Below are 20,552 nucleotides of genomic sequence, written 5' to 3' on the forward strand. Positions count from 1 at the left end.
ACCCCAACCCCTCCACCACCCTTCTCGCTCCCTGATATTCTCCTCCACCCACACCAAACAACCTGTCTCTCCCACACACACCCCATCCCCTCCCTCCCAGCCTTCCACCATCCCCACCACCCTTCCTAACCATGCCTCATCCCCTCCTACTTCTCTTCCACCCACCCCTTCTCCACTTCAGTCTGTTGTTACCATTCCTCCAGATTTTCCCCTCTCTGAAGCGGAGCTCTCCATCCTCAATAGGGGTCTGCATTCTCCCACTCTCTCCATCCTGCAAGGAATTTCAAACCCGTGCCGATGTCCACAGCTTTGTGCGCCGCATTAGGTTGGGTGCGCTTTTCCGTAACACACCACTCGCACCCAACGAGGACTGCTTCACTGACCTGGGCTGCCGACCATCCCAGTGGATGCCTGCTCCTGGCCAGTTCCAAGCAGTTGATCTTTATGCGGGCACCTGCCAACGCGCTGTGGACCGGTTTAACTTTTCCAGGTGTCCCTCTCGACTCAACATCTTCCCAGCGGAACTCTCGGCCCTTCGATCCCTCCAATGCCGCACGGACATCATCATAAAACCGGCCGATAAGGGTGGAGCTGTGGTGGTATGGCACGCGGACCTCTACAAGGCCGAAGCTTTCCACCAACTTCGAGATACCTCATTCTACCACCCTCTGCCCTCACGCCCAGCTACCAACAGACTGTGTCCTCCACTATCCCTGACCTCATCCTCTCCTCCCGTCTTCCCGCCACCGCCTCCAACCTTATTGTTCGCACTCCACGCACCCCCACCATTTACTTCCTCCCCAAAATCCATAAACAAAACAACCCTGGCCACCCCATCGTCTCTGCCTGTAACTGCCCCACCGAGCTTATCTCAAAATACCTGGACCGTGTCCTTGCCCCCCTAGTGGCTTCTCTCCCTTCTCACATTCATGACACCAACCACGCGCTTCGTTTATTCAACTCTTTCTCCTTCCCTCCTGGCTCTTCTAAGCTTCTTTTCACCCCTGACATCCAGAGCCTCTATATGGTGATCCCTCACGATGAGAGGCTGCGTGCACTTAAATATTTCCTCGACCTATGCCCCAACCCACAACCCGACACCTCCACACTCATTCGTCTGGCCGAACTTGTCCTCTCTCTTAACTGCTTCTCATTCGTGGGTGATTTCTACCAGCAGATCTTGGGAGTGGCCATCGGAACGAGAATTGACCCCAACTATGCGAACCTGTTCGTTGGCTATGTTGAGGCCCAAATATTCTCAAGTTTCATTGGTCCTACTCCCGAACTATACGGTCGTTATATTGACAACTATATTGGTGCCACCTCACTCTCCCGCGAACATCTTGACTCGTTCCTCTCTTTTGTCCAATCCTTCCATCCTGCCCTCCACTTCTCCTGCACTATCTCTGACACCTCTGTCCATTTTCTTGAGATTTCGGTCAGCATCCATCACTTCACTCTTAGCACCTCCATCCACTACAAACACACAGACTCACACTCTTATCTTAACTTCTCCTCCTCCCACCCTAAACACACCAAGCTTTCCATCCCCTATTCCCAATTCCTCCGTCTATGCAGGCTCTGTAGTGACAGCCACGACTTTGAGACTCAGTCTCAACTCATGGCTCGCCACTTTAGCCTACGGGGATATCCCCTCACCACCATCCACACCGCCCTTGCCAGAGCACGTTCCGTGGACTGTGCATTTGCTCTCTCCCCCGAACCCGCCCTGCCGTCTCCCGCCTCCCTTTTCCTCCTCACCTATCATCCCACCACCCTACCCCTCCAACGCACCATTCTCCGAGCTTTCCGGCGCCTCCAGTTTGACCTCTCCACCTCCCACATCTTCCCTAATCGACCCCTCCCCTCCTTCAAACGAGCCCATAACCTACGAGACCTCTTGGTCCACAGCTTCTTCCCCAACACAACCTCCCAACCTGGCTCGTTCCCTTGCTCCCGCCCACGCTGCCACACTCGCCCTTACCTCTCCAACACCACCCTCCTCACCGGCACCCATCATCGACCCTATCGCATCACCGACTGCTTCACCTGCACTTCTTCCAACATCATCTATTGCATCTCCTGCTCTCTGCCATTCTCTGTACATCCGACAAACGGGGCGCCGCCTGGCCGACCGATTCGCAGAACACCTCCGAGACATCAACGTTTGCAATGACACCCCAGTGTCACGCCATTTCCGCTCTGCCGGTCACTCCTTGCAGCAACACCTGTCCGTGTTTGGATTGTCCTTGCACAGGGGCCATCCGGATTCCCATTTGCGCCATGAACAGGGATTAATTTTCTCTCTTCACTCCTTTGCGCCATTTGGACTCAACTCCCCTCCCCTCTTCATCTAACCCCTCCCCTCTTCATCTAACCCCTCCCCTGCCTCTCTCTCCCCTCCGCCCTCCCTTCTACTTCCTACCACCCACCTCTCCTCTCTCCCACCCACCTCTCCTCTCCCCCACCCACCTCTCCTCTCCCCCACCCACCTCTCCTCTCCCCCACCCACCTCTCCTCTCCCCCACCCACCTCTCCTCTCCTCCCACCCACCTCTCCTCTCCTGCTTGGACTCCTACTTCTCTGTACTTCTCTTCACTCCTACTTCTCTTCACCCCTACTCTTTCTCTCTTCTCTCTTACTCTCTTCTCTCTTACTCTCTTCTCTCTTACTCTCTTCTCTCTTACTCTATTCTCTCTTACTCTCTCTCTCACTCTCTCTCACTCTCTTCTCTCTTACTCTCTCACTCTCTTCTCTCTTACTCTCTTTCACTCTCTCTTACTCCCTTTCACTCTCTCTTACTCTCTCTTAATCTCTCCTTGCTTTCTCCCTCCTCCCATACCCACCTTCCCCCTCTCTTATATCCCCCTTCCCCTACCCTTCATCGTCAACCCTCCCTCATAAGCTCATCCCACCCCAACACACTCCTACTCTACCTTCTCATCTCACCCCATCCTATTCCTTACACCCACCCCAACCTCTGCCTACCCACATACCCCTACCTCTACCCCCACCTTCAGTCTAACCCACACTCCACCCATGCTTTCCCCACTCTCGCCTCCCCCGCTTTCACCTTCCCCACCTCCCAACACTCACATCACACCACCTTACACCATATCACACAACACATCACTTCACAACACACCACCACACACACACTAGCACTGACCAACTCCCTTCCCCACTTTTTCACATCTACGTACACACATACATACGTTAAGATCACCAGCATTCTCTCACACACACACACACACACACACAGCTTTTTGTATTTGGGGTCACCGCTTCTTTCCTCTTTGTTATCTCTCCTTTTTCTTAGCTCTCCTGTGTGAACTTTCTGTCCGGCAGTCGCCATGATAGATCGCTGACCAAAACATTCAATTTTTTTTCTCCTTGTTTTTCTCCTTGTTTTTCTCCTTATTTCTTTCTGTTGAAGAGCGTAGCTCGAAACGTTAAAGACTTTCTCTATTCTCGAGCGTTAAACTAATACATCCTCTTGTTGTTTACATCACCTGTCCTCGTCTGTTGTTTTTTTCGTAAATTCTCCTATGTATGTATATATATATATATATATATATATATATATATATATATATATGTATGTATGTATGTATGTATAGAAATGTACATATATATATATTTAGACGCAGGAGTGGCTGTGTGGTAAGTAGCTTGCTTACCAACCACATGGTTCCGGGTTCATTCCCACTGCATGGCAACTTGGGCAAGTGTCTTCTACTATAGCCTTGGGCCGGCCAAAGCCTTGTGAGTGGATTTGGTAGACGGAAACTGAAAGAAGCCTGTCGTATATATGTATATATATATATATATATATATATGTATACATGTGTATATGTTTGTGTGTCTGTGTTTGTCCCCTAACATCGCTTGACAACCGATGGTGGTGTGTTTACGTCCCTATAACTTTGCGGTTCGGCAAAAGAGACCGATAGAATAAGTACTAGACTTACAAAGAATAAGTCCTGGGCTCGATTTACTCGACTAAAGGCGGTGCCCCAGTATAGCCGCAGTCAAAATGACTGAAACAAGTAAAAGAGTAAAAGCGTATATGTGTGTGTATATATATCATCATCATCATCATCGTTTAACGTCCGCCTTCCATGCTAGCATGGGTTGGACGATTTGACTGAGGACTGGTGAAACCGGATGGCAACACCAGGCTCCAATCTAATTTGGCAGAGTTTCTACAGCTGGATGCCCTTCCTAATGCCAACCACTCAGAGAGTGTAGTGGGTGCTTTTACGTGTCACCCGCACGAAAACAGCCACGCTCGAAATGGTGTATTTTATGTACCACCCGCACAAGAGCCAGTCCAGTGGCACTGGCAACGATCTCGCTCGAAAACCCTACAAAGGCCAGTCAGGCGGTATATATATATGTATATATATATATATATATGTCTGTACGTATTGTCGTCGTCGTTTAACGTCCGCTTTCCATTCTAGCATGGGTTGGACGATTTGACTGGGGACTGGTGAAACCAGATGGCTACACCAGGCTCCAATCTGATTTGACAGTGTTTCCACAGCCGGATGCTCTTCCCAAAGCCAACCACTCAGAGAGTGTAGTGGGTGCTTTTACGTGTCACCCGGATGAAGGCCAGTCAGGCGGTACTGGCAAAGGCCACGCTCATATCGCTCGCGAAACCTCATGTGTCACCCGCACAAGAGCCAGCCCAGGGGCACCAGCAACGATCCCGCTCGAAAAATCCCAGAACCCCACACAAGAGCCAGTTCAGCGGCACTGGCAACGATCTCGCTCGAAAAACCTCATGTGTCACCCGCACAAGAGACAACCGAGGGGCACCGGCAACGATCCCGCTCGGAAGATTTCATGTGTCGCCCGCACATGACCCAATCCAGGGGCACTGGCAACGATCCTGCTCGAAAGACTTCATGTGTCGCCCGCACATGACCCAGTCCAGGGGCACTGGCAACGATCCCGTCTCGCTCAAGGCATTTCATGTGTCACCCGCACAAGAGCCAGCCCAGGGGCACTGGCAACGATCCCGCCCGAAAGATTCCATGTGTCACCCGCACACGAGCCAGCCCAGGGGCACCGGCAACGATCGCGCTCGAAAAACCTCATGTGTCAACAGCACATGAGCCAGTCCAGGGGCACTGGCAACGATCCCGCTCGAAAGATTTCATGTGTCGCCCACACACGAGCCAGTCCAGGGGCACTGGCAACGATCCCGCTCGAAAGATTTAATGTGTCGCCCGCACATGAGCCAGTCCAGGGGCACTGGCAACGATCCCGCTCGAAAGATATCATGTGTCGCCCGCACATGAGCCAGTCCAGGGGCACTGGCAACGATCCCGCTCGAAAAGTTTCATGTGTCGCCCACACACGAGCCAGTCCAGGGGCACTGGCAACGATCTCGCTCAAAACATTTCATGTGTCACCCGCACAAGAGCCAGTCCAGGGTCACTAGCAACGATCTCGCTCAAAGGATTTCGTGTGTTGCCCGCACATGAGTCAGTCCAGGGGCACCGGCAACGATCCTGCTCGAAAAACCTCATGTGTCACCCGCACAAGAGCCGGCCCAGGGGCACCGGCAACGATCTCGCTCGAATGATTTCATGTGTCGCCCACACACGAGCCAGTCCAGGGGCACTGGCAACGATCCCGCTCAAAACATTTCATGTGTCACCCGCACAAGAGCAAGTCCAGGGTCACTGGCAACGATCTCTCACGAAGGATTTCATGTGTCGCCCACACACGAGCCAGTCCAGGGGCACTGGCAACGATCCCGCTCAAAACACTTCATGTGTCGCCCGCACATGAGCCAGTCCAGGGGCACTGGCAACGATCCCGCTCGAAACATTTCAGTGTCACCTGCACAAGGGCCAGTCCAGGGGCACCGGCAACGATCTCGCTTGAAAAACCTCATGTGTCACTCGCACAAGAGCCAGTCCATGGGCACTGGCAACGATCTCGCAAGAAAGATATCATGTGTCGCACGCACATGAGCCAATCCAGGGGCACTGGCAACGATCCCGCTCGAAAGATTTCATGTGTCGCCCGCACATGAGCCAGACCGGGGGCACTGGTAAACGATCCCGCTCGAAAAAGCCTCATGTGTCACCCGCACAAGAGCCAGTCCAGGGGCACTGGCAACGATCCCGCTCGAAAGATTTCATGTGTCGCCCGCACAGGAGCCAGTCCGGGGGCACCGGCAACGACCTCGCTTGAAAAACCTCATGTTTCACCCGCAAGCCGGCCCATGAGCACCGGCATCGATCCCGCTCGAAAGATTTCATGTGTCTCCCGCACATGAGCCAGTCTATGGGCAGTGGCAACGATCCCGCTCGACACATTTCATGTATCACCCACACAAGAGCCAGTCCAGGGGCACTGGCAACGATCCCGCTCGAAAGATTTCATGTGTCGCCCGCACATGAGCCAGTCCAGGGGCACTGGCAACGATCCCGCTCAAAACATTTCATGTGTCACCCGCACAAGAGCCAGTCCAGGGTCACTGGCAACGATCTCGCTCGAAGGATTTCGTGTGTTGACCGCACATGAACCAGTCCAGGGGCACCGGCAACGATCGTGCTCGAAAAACCTCATGTGTCACCCGCACAAGAGCCGGCCCAGGGGCACCGGCAACGATCCTGCTCGAAAAACTTCATGTGTCACCCGCACAAGAGCCGGCCCAGCGGCGTCGCCCGCACATGAGCCAGTCCAGGGACACTGGCAACGAACCCGCTCAAACATTTCATGTGTCACCCGCACAAGAGCCAGTCCAGGGGCACTGGCAACGATCCCGCTTGAAAGATATCATGTGTCGCCCGCACATGAGCCAGTCCGGAGGCACTGGTAAACGATACCGCTCGAAAAAGCCTCATGTGTCACCCGCGCAAGAGCCAGTCCAGGGGCACTGGCAACGATCCCGCTCAAAAGATATCATGTGTCTCCCGCACATGAGCCAGTCTATGGGCAGTGGCAACGATCCCGCTCGACAAATTTCATGTATCACCCGCACAAGAGCCAGTCCAGGGGCACTGGCAACGATCCCGCTCGAAAGATTTCATGTGTCGCCCGCACATGAACCAGTCCAGGGGCACTGGCAACGAACCCGCTCGAAACATTTCATGTGTCACCCGCACAAGGGCCAGTCCAGGGGCACTGGCAACGATGTCGCTCAAAAGATATCATGTGTCGCCCGCACATGAGCCAATCCAGGGGCACTGGCAACGATCCCGCTCGAAAGATTTCATGTGTCGCCCGCATGCCGGCCCAGGAGCACCGGCATTGATCCCGCTCGAAAGATTTCATGTGTCTCCCGCACATGAGCCAGTCTATGGGCACCGTCTACGATCCCGCTCGACACATTTCATGTGTCACCCGCACAAGAGCCAGTCCAGGGTCACTGGCAACGATCCCGCTCGAAAGATTTCATGTGTCGCCCGCACATAAGCCAGTCCAGTGGCACTGGCAACGACTCCGCTCGAAAAAATTTAATGTGTCACTTGCAGATGAGCCAGTCCTGGGGCACCGGCAACGATCTCGCTCGAAAAAGCCTCATGTGTCAACTGCACACGAGCCAGTCCAGGGGCACTGGCAACGATCCCGCTCAAAAGATTTCATGTGACGCCCGCACATAAGCCAGTCCAGTGGCACTGGCAACGACTCCGCTCGAAAAAATTTAATGTGTCACCCGCAGATGAGCCAGTCCAGGGGCACCGGCAACGATCTCGCTCGAAAAAGCCTCATGTGTCAACTGCACACGAGCCAGTCCAGGGGCACTGGCAACGATCCCGCTCAAAAGATTTCATGTGTCGCCCACACATGATCCAGTCCGGGGGCACCGGCAACGACCTCGCTCGAAAAACCTCATGTGTCACCCGCAAGCCGGCCCAGGGGCACCGGCAACGATCTCGCTCGAAAAGTTTCATGTGTCGCCCACACACGAGCCAGTCCAGGGGCACTGGCAACGATCTCGCTCAAAACATTTCATGTGTCACCCGCACAAGAGCCAGTCCAGGGTCACTAGCAACGATCTCGCTCAAAGGATTTCGTGTGTTGCCCGCACATGAGTCAGTCCAGGGGCACCGGCAACGATCCTGCTCGAAAAACCTCATGTGTCACCCGCACAAGAGCCGGCCCAGGGGCACCGGCAACGATCTCGCTCGAATGATTTCATGTGTCGCCCACACACGAGCCAGTCCAGGGGCACTGGCAACGATCCCGCTCAAAACATTTCATGTGTCACCCGCACAAGAGCAAGTCCAGGGTCACTGGCAACGATCTCTCACGAAGGATTTCATGTGTCGCCCACACACGAGCCAGTCCAGGGGCACTGGCAACGATCCCGCTCAAAACACTTCATGTGTCGCCCGCACATGAGCCAGTCCAGGGGCACTGGCAACGATCCCGCTCGAAAAACCTCATGTGTCACTCGCACAAGAGCCAGTCCATGGGCACTGGCAACGATCTCGCAAGAAAGATATCATGTGTCGCACGCACATGAGCCAATCCAGGGGCACTGGCAACGATCCCGCTCGAAAGATTTCATGTGTCGCCCGCACATGAGCCAGACCGGGGGCACTGGTAAACGATCCCGCTCGAAAAAGCCTCATGTGTCACCCGCACAAGAGCCAGTCCAGGGGCACTGGCAACGATCCCGCTCGAAAGATTTCATGTGTCACCCGCACAAGAGCAAGTCCAGGGTCACTGGCAACGATCTCTCACGAAGGATTTCATGTGTCGCCCACACACGAGCCAGTCCAGGGGCACTGGCAACGATCCCGCTCAAAACACTTCATGTGTCACCTGCACAAGGGCCAGTCCAGGGGCACCGGCAACGATCTCGCTTGAAAAACCTCATGTGTCACTCGCACAAGAGCCAGTCCATGGGCACTGGCAACGATCTCGCAAGAAAGATATCATGTGTCGCACGCACATGAGCCAATCCAGGGGCACTGGCAACGATCCCGCTCGAAAGATTTCATGTGTCGCCCGCACATGAGCCAGACCGGGGGCACTGGTAAACGATCCCGCTCGAAAAAGCCTCATGTGTCACCCGCACAAGAGCCAGTCCAGGGGCACTGGCAACGATCCCGCTCGAAAGATTTCATGTGTCGCCCGCACAGGAGCCAGTCCGGGGGCACCGGCAACGACCTCGCTTGAAAAACCTCATGTTTCACCCGCAAGCCGGCCCATGAGCACCGGCATCGATCCCGCTCGAAAGATTTCATGTGTCTCCCGCACATGAGCCAGTCTATGGGCAGTGGCAACGATCCCGCTCGACACATTTCATGTATCACCCACACAAGAGCCAGTCCAGGGGCACTGGCAACGATCCCGCTCGAAAGATTTCATGTGTCGCCCGCACATGAGCCAGTCCAGGGGCACTGGCAACGATCCCGCTCAAAACATTTCATGTGTCACCCGCACAAGAGCCAGTCCAGGGTCACTGGCAACGATCTCGCTCGAAGGATTTCGTGTGTTGACCGCACATGAACCAGTCCAGGGGCACCGGCAACGATCGTGCTCGAAAAACCTCATGTGTCACCCGCACAAGAGCCGGCCCAGGGGCACCGGCAACGATCCTGCTCGAAAAACTTCATGTGTCACCCGCACAAGAGCCGGCCCAGCGGCGTCGCCCGCACATGAGCCAGTCCAGGGACACTGGCAACGAACCCGCTCAAACATTTCATGTGTCACCCGCACAAGAGCCAGTCCAGGGGCACTGGCAACGATCCCGCTTGAAAGATATCATGTGTCGCCCGCACATGAGCCAGTCCGGAGGCACTGGTAAACGATACCGCTCGAAAAAGCCTCATGTGTCACCCGCGCAAGAGCCAGTCCAGGGGCACTGGCAACGATCCCGCTCAAAAGATATCATGTGTCTCCCGCACATGAGCCAGTCTATGGGCAGTGGCAACGATCCCGCTCGACAAATTTCATGTATCACCCGCACAAGAGCCAGTCCAGGGGCACTGGCAACGATCCCGCTCGAAAGATTTCATGTGTCGCCCGCACATGAACCAGTCCAGGGGCACTGGCAACGAACCCGCTCGAAACATTTCATGTGTCACCCGCACAAGGGCCAGTCCAGGGGCACTGGCAACGATGTCGCTCAAAAGATATCATGTGTCGCCCGCACATGAGCCAATCCAGGGGCACTGGCAACGATCCCGCTCGAAAGATTTCATGTGTCGCCCGCATGCCGGCCCAGGAGCACCGGCATTGATCCCGCTCGAAAGATTTCATGTGTCTCCCGCACATGAGCCAGTCTATGGGCACCGTCTACGATCCCGCTCGACACATTTCATGTGTCACCCGCACAAGAGCCAGTCCAGGGTCACTGGCAACGATCCCGCTCGAAAGATTTCATGTGTCGCCCGCACATAAGCCAGTCCAGTGGCACTGGCAACGACTCCGCTCGAAAAAATTTAATGTGTCACTTGCAGATGAGCCAGTCCTGGGGCACCGGCAACGATCTCGCTCGAAAAAGCCTCATGTGTCAACTGCACACGAGCCAGTCCAGGGGCACTGGCAACGATCCCGCTCAAAAGATTTCATGTGACGCCCGCACATAAGCCAGTCCAGTGGCACTGGCAACGACTCCGCTCGAAAAAATTTAATGTGTCACCCGCAGATGAGCCAGTCCAGGGGCACCGGCAACGATCTCGCTCGAAAAAGCCTCATGTGTCAACTGCACACGAGCCAGTCCAGGGGCACTGGCAACGATCCCGCTCAAAAGATTTCATGTGTCGCCCACACATGATCCAGTCCGGGGGCACCGGCAACGACCTCGCTCGAAAAACCTCATGTGTCACCCGCAAGCCGGCCCAGGGGCACCGGCAACGATCTCGCTCGAAAGATTTCATCTGTCGCCCGTACATGAGCCATTCCAGGGGCACTGGCATCGATCCCGCTCGAAAGATTTCATGTGTCTCCCGCACATGAGCCAGTCCAGGGGCACTGGCAATGATCCCGCTCGGACAATTTCATGTGTCACCTGCACATGAGCCAGTACAAGGGCACCGGCAATGATCTCGCTCGAAAAACCTCATGTGTCACTCGCACAAGAGCCAGTCCAGGGGCACCGGCAACGATCTCGCTCGAAAAACCTCATGTGTCACCCGCATAGCCGGCCCAGGGGCACCGGCAACAATCTCGCTCGAAAGATTTCATGTGTCGCCCGCACATGAGCCAGTCCAGGGGCACTGGCATCGATCCAGCTCGAAAGATTTCATGTGTCTCCCGCACATGAGCCAGTCCATGGGCACTGGCAACGATCCCGCTCGAAACACGTCATGTGTCACCCGCACAAGAGCCTGTTCTGGGGCACCGGCAACGGTCTCGCTCGAAAGATATCACGTGTCGCCCGCACATGAGCCAGTCCAGGGGCACTGGCAATGATCCCGCTCGAAACATTTCAGTGTCACCTGCACAAGGGCCAGTCTAGGGGCACTGGCAACGATCCCACTCGAAAGATTTCATGTGTCGCCCGCACATGATCCAGTCCGGGGGCACCGGCAACGACCTCGCTCGAAAAACCTCATGTGTCACCCGCAAGCCGGCCCAGGGGCACCGGCAACGATCTCGCTCGAAAGATTTCATCTGTCGCCCGCACATGAGCCATTCCAGGGGCACTGGCATCGATCCCGCTCGAAAGATTTCATGTGTCTCCCGCACATGAGCCAGTCCATGGGCAGTGGCAACGATCCCGCTCGACACATTTCAGTGTCACCTGCACAAGGGCCAGTCTAGGGGCACCGGCAACGATGTCGCTCGAAAGATATCATGTGTCGCCCGCACATGAGCTAGTCCAGGGGCACTGGCAATGATCCCGCTCGGACAATTTCATGTGTCACCCGCACATGAGCCAGTACAGGGGCACCGGCAATGATCTCGCTCGAAAAACCTCATGTGTCACTCGCACAAGAGCCAGTCCAGGGGCACCGGCAACGATCTCGCTCGAAAAACCTCATGTGTCACTCGCACAAGAGCCAGTCCATGGGCACTGGCAACGATCTCGCACGAAAAGATATCATGTGTCACCCGCACATGAGCCAGTCCAGGGGCACTGGCAACGATCCCGCTCGATAGATTTCATGTGTTGCCTGCACAAGAGCCTGTCCTGGGGCACCGGCAACGGTCTCGCTCGAAAGATATCACGTGTCGCCCGCACATGAGCCAGTCCAGGGGCACTGGCAATGATCCCGCTCGAAACATTTCAGTGTCACCTGCACAAGGGCCAGTCCAGGGGCACCGGCAACGATCTCGCACGAAAGATATCATGTGTCGCCCGCACATGAGCCAATCCAGGGGCACTGGCAACGATCCCGCTCGAAAGATTTCATGTGTCGCCCGCACTTGAGCCAGACCGGGGGAACTGGTAAACGATCCCGCTCGAAAAAGCCTCATGTCTCACCCGCACAAGAACCAGTCCAGGGGCACTGGCAACGATCCCGCTCGAAAGATTTCATGTGTCGCCCGCACAGGAGCCAGTCCGGGGGCACCGGCAACGACCTCGCTTGAAAAACCTCATGTTTCACCCGCACAAGAGCCAGTCCAGGGTTACTGGCAACGATCTCGCTCGAAGGATTTCGTGTGTTGACCGCACATGAGCCAGTCCAGGGGCACCGGCAACGATCGTGCTCGAAAAACCTCATGTGTCACTCGCACAAGAGCCAGTCCAGGGGCACCGGCAACGATCTCGCTCGAAAAACCTCATGTGTCACTCGCACAAGAGCCAGTCCATGGGCACTGGCAACGATCTCGCACGAAAAGATATCATGTGTCACCCGCACATGAGCCAGTCCAGGGGCACTGGCAACGATCCCGCTCGATAGATTTCATGTGTTGCCTGCACAAGAGCCTGTCCTGGGGCACCGGCAACGGTCTCGCTCGAAAGATATCACGTGTCGCCCGCACGTGAGCCAGTCCAGGGGCACTGGCAACGATCCCGCTTGAAAGATATCATGTGTCGCCCGCACATGAGCCAGTCCGGGGGCACTGGTAAACGATACCGCTCGAAAAAGCCTCATGTGTCACCCGCACAAGAGCCAGTCCAGGGGCACTGGCAACGATCCCGCTCGAAAGATTTCATGTGTTGCCCGCACAAGAGCCAGTCCGGGGGCACCGGCAACGACCTCGCTCGAAAAACCTCATGTGTCACCCGCAAGCCGGCCCAGGAGCACCGGCATCGATCCCGCTCGAAAGATTTCATGTGTCTCCCGCACATGAGCCAGTCTATGGGCAGTGGCAACGATCCCGCTCGACACATTTCATGTATCACCCGCACAAGAGCCAGACCAGGGGCACTGGCAACGATCCCGCTCGAAAGATTTCATGAACCAGTCCAGGGGCACTGGCAACGAACCCGCTCGAAACATTTCATGTGTCACCCGCACAAGGGCCAGTCCAGGGGCACTGGCAACGATGTCGCTCAAAAGATATCATGTGTCGCCCGCACATGAGCCAATCCAGGGGCACTGGCAACGATCCCGCTCGAAAGATTTCATGTGTCGCCCGCATGCCGGCCCAGGAGCACCGGCATTGCTCCCGCTCGAAAGATTTCATGTGTCTCCCGCACATGAGCCAGTCTATGGGCAGTGGCAACGATCCCGCTCGACACATTTCATGTATCACCCACACAAGAGCCAGTCCAGGGGCACTGGCAACGATCCCGCTCGAAAGATTTCATGTGTCGCCCGCACATGAGCCAGTCCAGGGGCACTGGCAACGATCCCGCTCAAAACATTTCATGTGTCACCCGCACAAGAGCCAGTCCAGGGTCACTGGCAACGATCTCGCTCGAAGGATTTCGTGTGTTGACCGCACATGAGCCAGTCCAGGGGCACCGGCAACGATCGTGCTCGAAAAACCTCATGTGTCACCCGCACAAGAGCCGGCCCAGGGGCACCGGCAACGATCCTGCTCGAAAAACTTCATGTGTCACCCGCACAAGAGCCGGCCCAGCGGCGTCGCCCGCACATGAGCCAGTCCAGGGACACTGGCAACGAACCCGCTCAAACATTTCATGTGTCACCCGCACAAGAGCCAGTCCAGGGGCACTGGCAACGATCCCGCTTGAAAGATATCATGTGTCGCCCGCACATGAGCCAGTCCGGAGGCACTGGTAAACGATACCGCTCGAAAAAGCCTCATGTGTCACCCGCACAAGAGCCAGTCCAGGGGCACTGGCAACGATCCCGCTCGAAAGATTTCATGTGTTGCCCGCACAGGAGCCAGTCCGGGGGCACCGGCAACGACCTCGCTCGAAAAACCTCATGTGTCACCCGCAAGCCGGCCCAGGAGCACCGGCATCGATCCCGCTCGAAAGATTTCATGTGTCTCCCGCACATGAGCCAGTCTATGGGCAGTGGCAACGATCCCGCTCGACACATTTCATGTATCACCCGCACAAGAGCCAGTCCAGGGGCACTGGCAACGATCCCTCGAAAGATTTCATGTGTCGCCCGCACATGAACCAGTCCAGGGGCACTGGCAACGAACCCGCTCGAAACATTTCATGTGTCACCTGCACAAGGGCCAGTCCAGGGGCACTGGCAACGATGTCGCTCAAAAGATATCATGTGTCGCCCGCACATGAGCCAATCCAGGGGCACTGGCAACGATCCCGCTCGAAAGATTTCATGTGTCGCCCGCATGCCGGCCCAGGAGCACCGGCATTGATCCCGCTCGAAAGATTTCATGTGTCTCCCGCACATGAGCCAGTCTATGGGCACTGGCAACGACTCCGCTCGAAAAAATTTAATGTGTCACCCGCAGATGAGCCAGTCCAGGGGCACCGGCAACGATCTCGCTCGAAAAAGCCTCATGTGTCAACTGCACACGAGCCAGTCCAGGGGCACTGGCAACGATCCCGCTCGAAAGATTTCATGTGTCGCCCGCACAGGAGCCAGTCCGGGGGCACTGGCAACGATCTCGCACGAAAGATATCATGTGTCGCCCGCACATGAGCCAATCCAGGGGCACTGGCAACGATCCCGCTCGAAAGATTTCATGTGTCGCCCGCACTTGAGCCAGACCGGGGGCACTGGTAAACGATCCCGCTCGAAAAAGCCTCATGTGTCACCCGCACAAGAGCCAGTCCAGGGGCACTGGCAACGATCCCGCTCGAAAGATTTCATGTGTCGCCCGCACAGGAGCCAGTCCGGGGGCACCGGCAACGACCTCGCTTGAAAAACCTCATGTTTCACCCGCACAAGAGCCAGTCCAGGGTCACTGGCAACGATCTCGCTCGAAGGATTTCGTGTGTTGACCGCACATGAGCCAGTCCAGGGGCACCGGCAACGATCGTGCTCGAAAAACCTCATGTGTCACTCGCACAAGAGCCAGTCCAGGGGCACCGGCAACGATCTCGCTCGAAAAACCTCATGTGTCACTTGCACAAGAGCCAGTCCATGGGCACTGGCAACGATCTCGCACGAAAAGATATCATGTGTCACCCACACATGAGCCAGTCCAGGGGCACTGGCAACGATCCCGCTCAATAGATTTCATGTGTTGCCTGCACAAGAGCCTGTCCTGGGGCACCGGCAACGGTCTCGCTCGAAAGATATCACGTGTCGCCCGCACATGAGCCAGTCCAGGGGCACTGGCAATGATCCCGCTCGAAACATTTCAGTGTCACCTGCACAAGGGCCAGTCCAGGGGCACCGGCAACGATGTCGCCCGAAAGATATCATGTGTCGCCCACACATGAGCCAGTCCAGGGGCACTGGCAACGATCCCACTCGAAAGATTTCATGTGTCGCCCACACAGGAGCCAGTCCGGGGGCACCGGCAACGATCTCGCTTGAAAAACCTCATGTGTCACTCGCACAAGAGCCAGTCCATGGGCACTGGCAACGATCTCGCACGAAAGATATCATGTGTCGCCCGCACATGAGCCAATCCAGGGGCACTGGCAACGATCCCGCTCGAAAGATTTCATGTGTCGCCCGCACTTGAGCCAGACCGGGGGCACTGGTAAACGATCCCGCTCGAAAAAGCCTCATGTGTCACCCGCACAAGAGCCAGTCCAGGGGCACTGGCAACGATCCCGCTCGAAAGATTTCATGTGTCGCCCGCACATGAGCCAGTCCAGGGGCAGTGGCAACGATCCCGCTCAAAACATTTCATGTGTCACCCGCACAAGAGCCAGTCCAGGGTCACTGGCAACGATCTCGCTCGAAGGATTTCGTGTGTTGACCGCACATGAGCTAGTCCAGGGGCACCGGCAACGATCGTGCTCGAAAAACCTCATGTGTCACCCGCACAAGAGCCGGCCCAGGGGCACTGGCAACGATCCTGCTCGAAAAACTTCATGTGTCACCCGCACAAGAGCCGGCCCAGCGGTGTCGCCCGCACATGAGCCAGTCCAGGGACACTGGCAACGAACCCGCTCAAACATTTCATGTCTCACCCGCACAAGAGCCAGTCCAGGGGCACTGGCAACGATCCCGCTTGAAAGATATCATGTGTCGCCCGCACATGAGCCAGTCCGGGGGCACTGGTAAACGATACCGCTCGAAAAAGCCTCATGTGTCACCCGCACAAGAGCCAGTCCAGGGGCACTGGCAACGATCCCGCTCGAAAGATTTCATATGTTGCCCGCACAAGAGCCAGTCCGGGGGCACCGGCAACGACCTCGCTCGAAAAACCTCATGTGTCACCCGCAAGCCGGCCCAGGAGCACCGGCATCGATCCCGCTCGAAAGATTTCATGTGTCTCCCGCACATGAGCCAGTCTATGGGCAGTGGCAACGATCCCGCTCGACACATTTCATGTATCACCCGCACAAGAGCCAGTCCAGGGGCACTGGCAACGATCCCGCTCGAAAGATTTCATGAACCAGTCCAGGGGCACTGGCAACGAACCCGCTCGAAACATTTCATGTGTCACCTGCACAAGGGCCAGTCCAGGGGCACTGGCAACGATGTCGCTCAAAAGATATCATGTGTCGCCCGCACATGAGCCAATCCAGGGGCACTGGCAACGATCCCGCTCGAACGATTTCATGTGTCGCCCGCATGCCGGCCCAGGAGCACCGGCATTGCTCCCGCTCGAAAGATTTCATGTGTCTCCCGCACATGAGCCAGTCTATGGGCACTGGCAATGATCCCGCTCGAAACATTTCAGTGTCACCTGCACAAGGGCCAGTCCAGGGGCACCGGCAACGATGTCGCTCGAAAGATATCATGTGTCGCCCGCACATGAGCCAGTCCAGGGGCACTGGCAATGATCCCACTCGGACAATTTCATGTGTCACCCGCACATGAGCCAGTACAGGGGCACCGGCAATGATCTCGCTCAAAAAACCTCATGTGTCACTCGCACAAGAGCCAGTCCATGGGCACCGGCAACGATCTCGCTCGAAAAACCTCATGTGTCACTCGCACAAGAGCCAGTCCATGGGCACTGGCAACGATCTCGCACGAAAAGATATCATGTGTCACCCGCACATGAGCCAGTCCAGGGGCACTGGCAACAATCTATTTCTACTTCACTTGCCTCAACACGTCTTCACAAGTACAATTTAGTGTCCAATGAAGGAAGGAAGGTATATATATATATATATATATATATGTATATATATATATGTATGTATCTATAGATATGTATATATATGTATATATATATATATATATATATATATATATATATATATATATATATATATATATATATATATATATATATATATATATATAAAGAAAACAATTGAGAGAACTGCAAGACATGGATATAGAGGTCTTCAAAACAAAACTCGACACTTTCCTCTCCACAATACCAGACGAACCAATGGCTCGAAATGAGACACAGTTGAGGGCAGCGATATCAAATTCTCTTATACAGCATATGTGCCATCAAAACTCTTGATGGGACTATGTCAGGCAGAGGAGAAGAGCCATGCAAGGAATGTGAAGAGACCACAGCATAAATACGGAAAGTCATGGTGGTGCTCCAGCATGACCGCAGCCATTTGCCTGAAACACATAAATAAATAAATAAATAAATATATATCTATATATATGTATGGATATATATGTATATATATACACATGTATATGTATATGTTTATATATGTATATATTTTGTTTTGGGATTTGGTTTGCAAGATTCTTTATGCAAATTCGTGTGTTGAAGTATATTCTGTTGTGTCTGGGAAGAGTCATTCCCTTTTAGTGCCTTATAATTTAACACACTCACCGGTAAAATTTCCACACATTTACGTATTTATGTTTCTAAAATTTTCGTTGTGTCTTCGCAACCATTTCAATAGTTTTTGACTCTGTTATTCAACCTGCGTTCTCTGTTTGTTTTTGCACATATGTGGCTCAGTGTGAGTGTGCATACACATGTATGTATGTAGGTATGCTTGTAAGTGTGTGTATGCATGTATGTATGTGTGTGTGCATATATATATATATATATATATGTATATGTGTGTGTGTGTGTGTGTGTGTGTGTGTGTGTACGTTTGTATGTATTCTGCATATTCATGTGTTTGTATGTTCATGTTTGTTTTTATGCAGTGTATGTATGTTTAGATGTGTGTGTACCTCTGTCTCCTTGTGTGTTCATGTCTGTGTGTGTTTGTGTGTATGGGTTTTTGTGACTATGTATTGTGTCTGTATGTATGGATGTGTATCTCCATATGTGTGGACATGGGTCTCCACATGTGTCCTTGTGTGAAGTGAAGTGTATGTGTGTGTATATGGTCATGTTATAGAAAGTATCAAATCTTGATCCAAACAATCTATGAGAAGATTTCAAAATAAAAGTATTTCAGGTTGTAAGTTCTTTAGTGGGATTTAAATTGTGTAAGTCCAGTGACTGGTTTTCAGACAAATCATCAGAAATTCATGATCTATTAATAGAAAAATAAAACTTAGTCAATGCACTTTTTTCTTAGTCCTTGAAACCCAACTCAAACAAAGCTTGCTGAAAGGGAAAGTGTAGATTGCTCTAAGAAAAATTACACAGGAATGGTGGAATAACAGAGCAAAAGGGGCACAAGAAGCAGCTGATAGAAATGATGTACAAGGGTTTGTACTCTTATGTTAAGGACGTATGCGCCCCAAAATCTTCATCAATAGCTCCAGTAAGGACAGCGAATGGATATTTGCCTTTAACCAACACCACTTATATTCATTAGCACTGGGTAGAACATTTTACTGCACTTTTGAATAGACTATCTTCTATTGATATGAGGATGATAGAAAAATTCAAACACCATCCAGTTATAGAGGAGCTGGCATTTGAACCAACTCTAAATGGCATTTATTTAGCTGTAAATAAGCTGATTAACAATAAGTTTCCAGGGTCTGGTGGAATCTATGCAGAGGTCTTGAAATACAGGGATGGCAAAATGTTTGAACTTTTAATATATTAATTTGTCACTGTTGGAGAACTGAGGAAGTGCCTCAAGACTGGATTGATGCCATTTTAGTCTCCTTGTATAAATCAGGCCAAAGGATCTATGTAGTAATTTTTGTGAGATTTCACTTTTGTCTGTAGTTGGAAAGGTACTTGCCTGCACTCTGTTAGGACCTTTAAATACCTTCATTGTTTCAAATATAGTGCCTGACTCTCAATGTGGTTTTCGCTCCTCCAGGGACACAGTTGATTGTATCTTTAATGTCAGACAATTTCAGGAAAAGTGGATTGAACAGAATCTTGCCCTGTACCATTGCTTTTTTGATTTGAGCAAAACATTCAATACTGTTGATTGAAATGCTCTGTGGCTAATTCTAAGGAAAATAGGTTGCCCAGAAAAATTTGTGAACATGATCAGGGCTTTGCATCAAGATATGAAGGCTAGAGTTAATTTTGGTGGTAGGCTTTCTGAATCTTTTGCTGTGGAAAATGGAGTAAAACAAGGAAACCTTGATGTACCCACCCTCTTTGCAATATACCTTGCTGTTGTGCTGTCACATGCTTTTCAAAACTCTGAGAAGAGTACTTACATAAAATATTGAACAACAGGGAATGTTTTAATCTGATCATACTGAAATTCAAAACGAAGGTTTTTACTTCACTCATTAGGGAACTCTTAAATGCTGATGACTGCAATCTAATCAGTCACTCTGAAATGGGCCTGCAATCTTTTGTATCTGCATCTGACACAGCTTGTGATGATTTTGGCCTGACCATCAATTTGAAAAAAACAGTTGCATTGTTTCAGTCTGCATGTAGTGCTGTTTACAACCCCACTAAAATTTTCGTTATGGATAAGTTACTTGAGGTTGTTGACTCTTTCATTTACCTTAGAAGAACTATACAAATTGATGGAAATTTATACATAGAAATACATCTGCAAATTCAAAGGGCAGCACAAGCATTTGGTGGTTTGGAATCACATGTTTGGTGCCAATAAGCCAATGACATATAAATAACAACACAAAATTGGCTCTCATTCAATTGTTTGTCTTACCAACCCTGTTGTATTCTTCTGAAATATGGACATGATATGAAAGACATTGCAAATTGTTAGAATGATTCCACCAAAAATGCCTTCGCCACATTTTAAACATTAAATGGGGCTTTTTTACTCCAGA

At 52.9% G+C, this 20,552-nt stretch overlaps 1 protein-coding gene across 3 annotated transcripts in view; it reads left to right on the forward strand.

Annotated features, from left to right (window-relative positions):
• Positions 1–20,552, forward strand: part of LOC106881644 (SPRY domain-containing protein 3) — a 360,055-nt gene that overhangs the window by 133,371 nt on the left and 206,132 nt on the right. The gene's annotated exons all lie outside the window — the stretch shown is intronic.

This window comes from Octopus bimaculoides, chromosome 15, assembly GCF_046866305.1.
Source record: "Octopus bimaculoides isolate indiv1 chromosome 15, ASM4686630v1, whole genome shotgun sequence".
In the NCBI taxonomy this organism is placed as follows: Eukaryota; Metazoa; Mollusca; class Cephalopoda; order Octopoda; family Octopodidae; genus Octopus; species Octopus bimaculoides.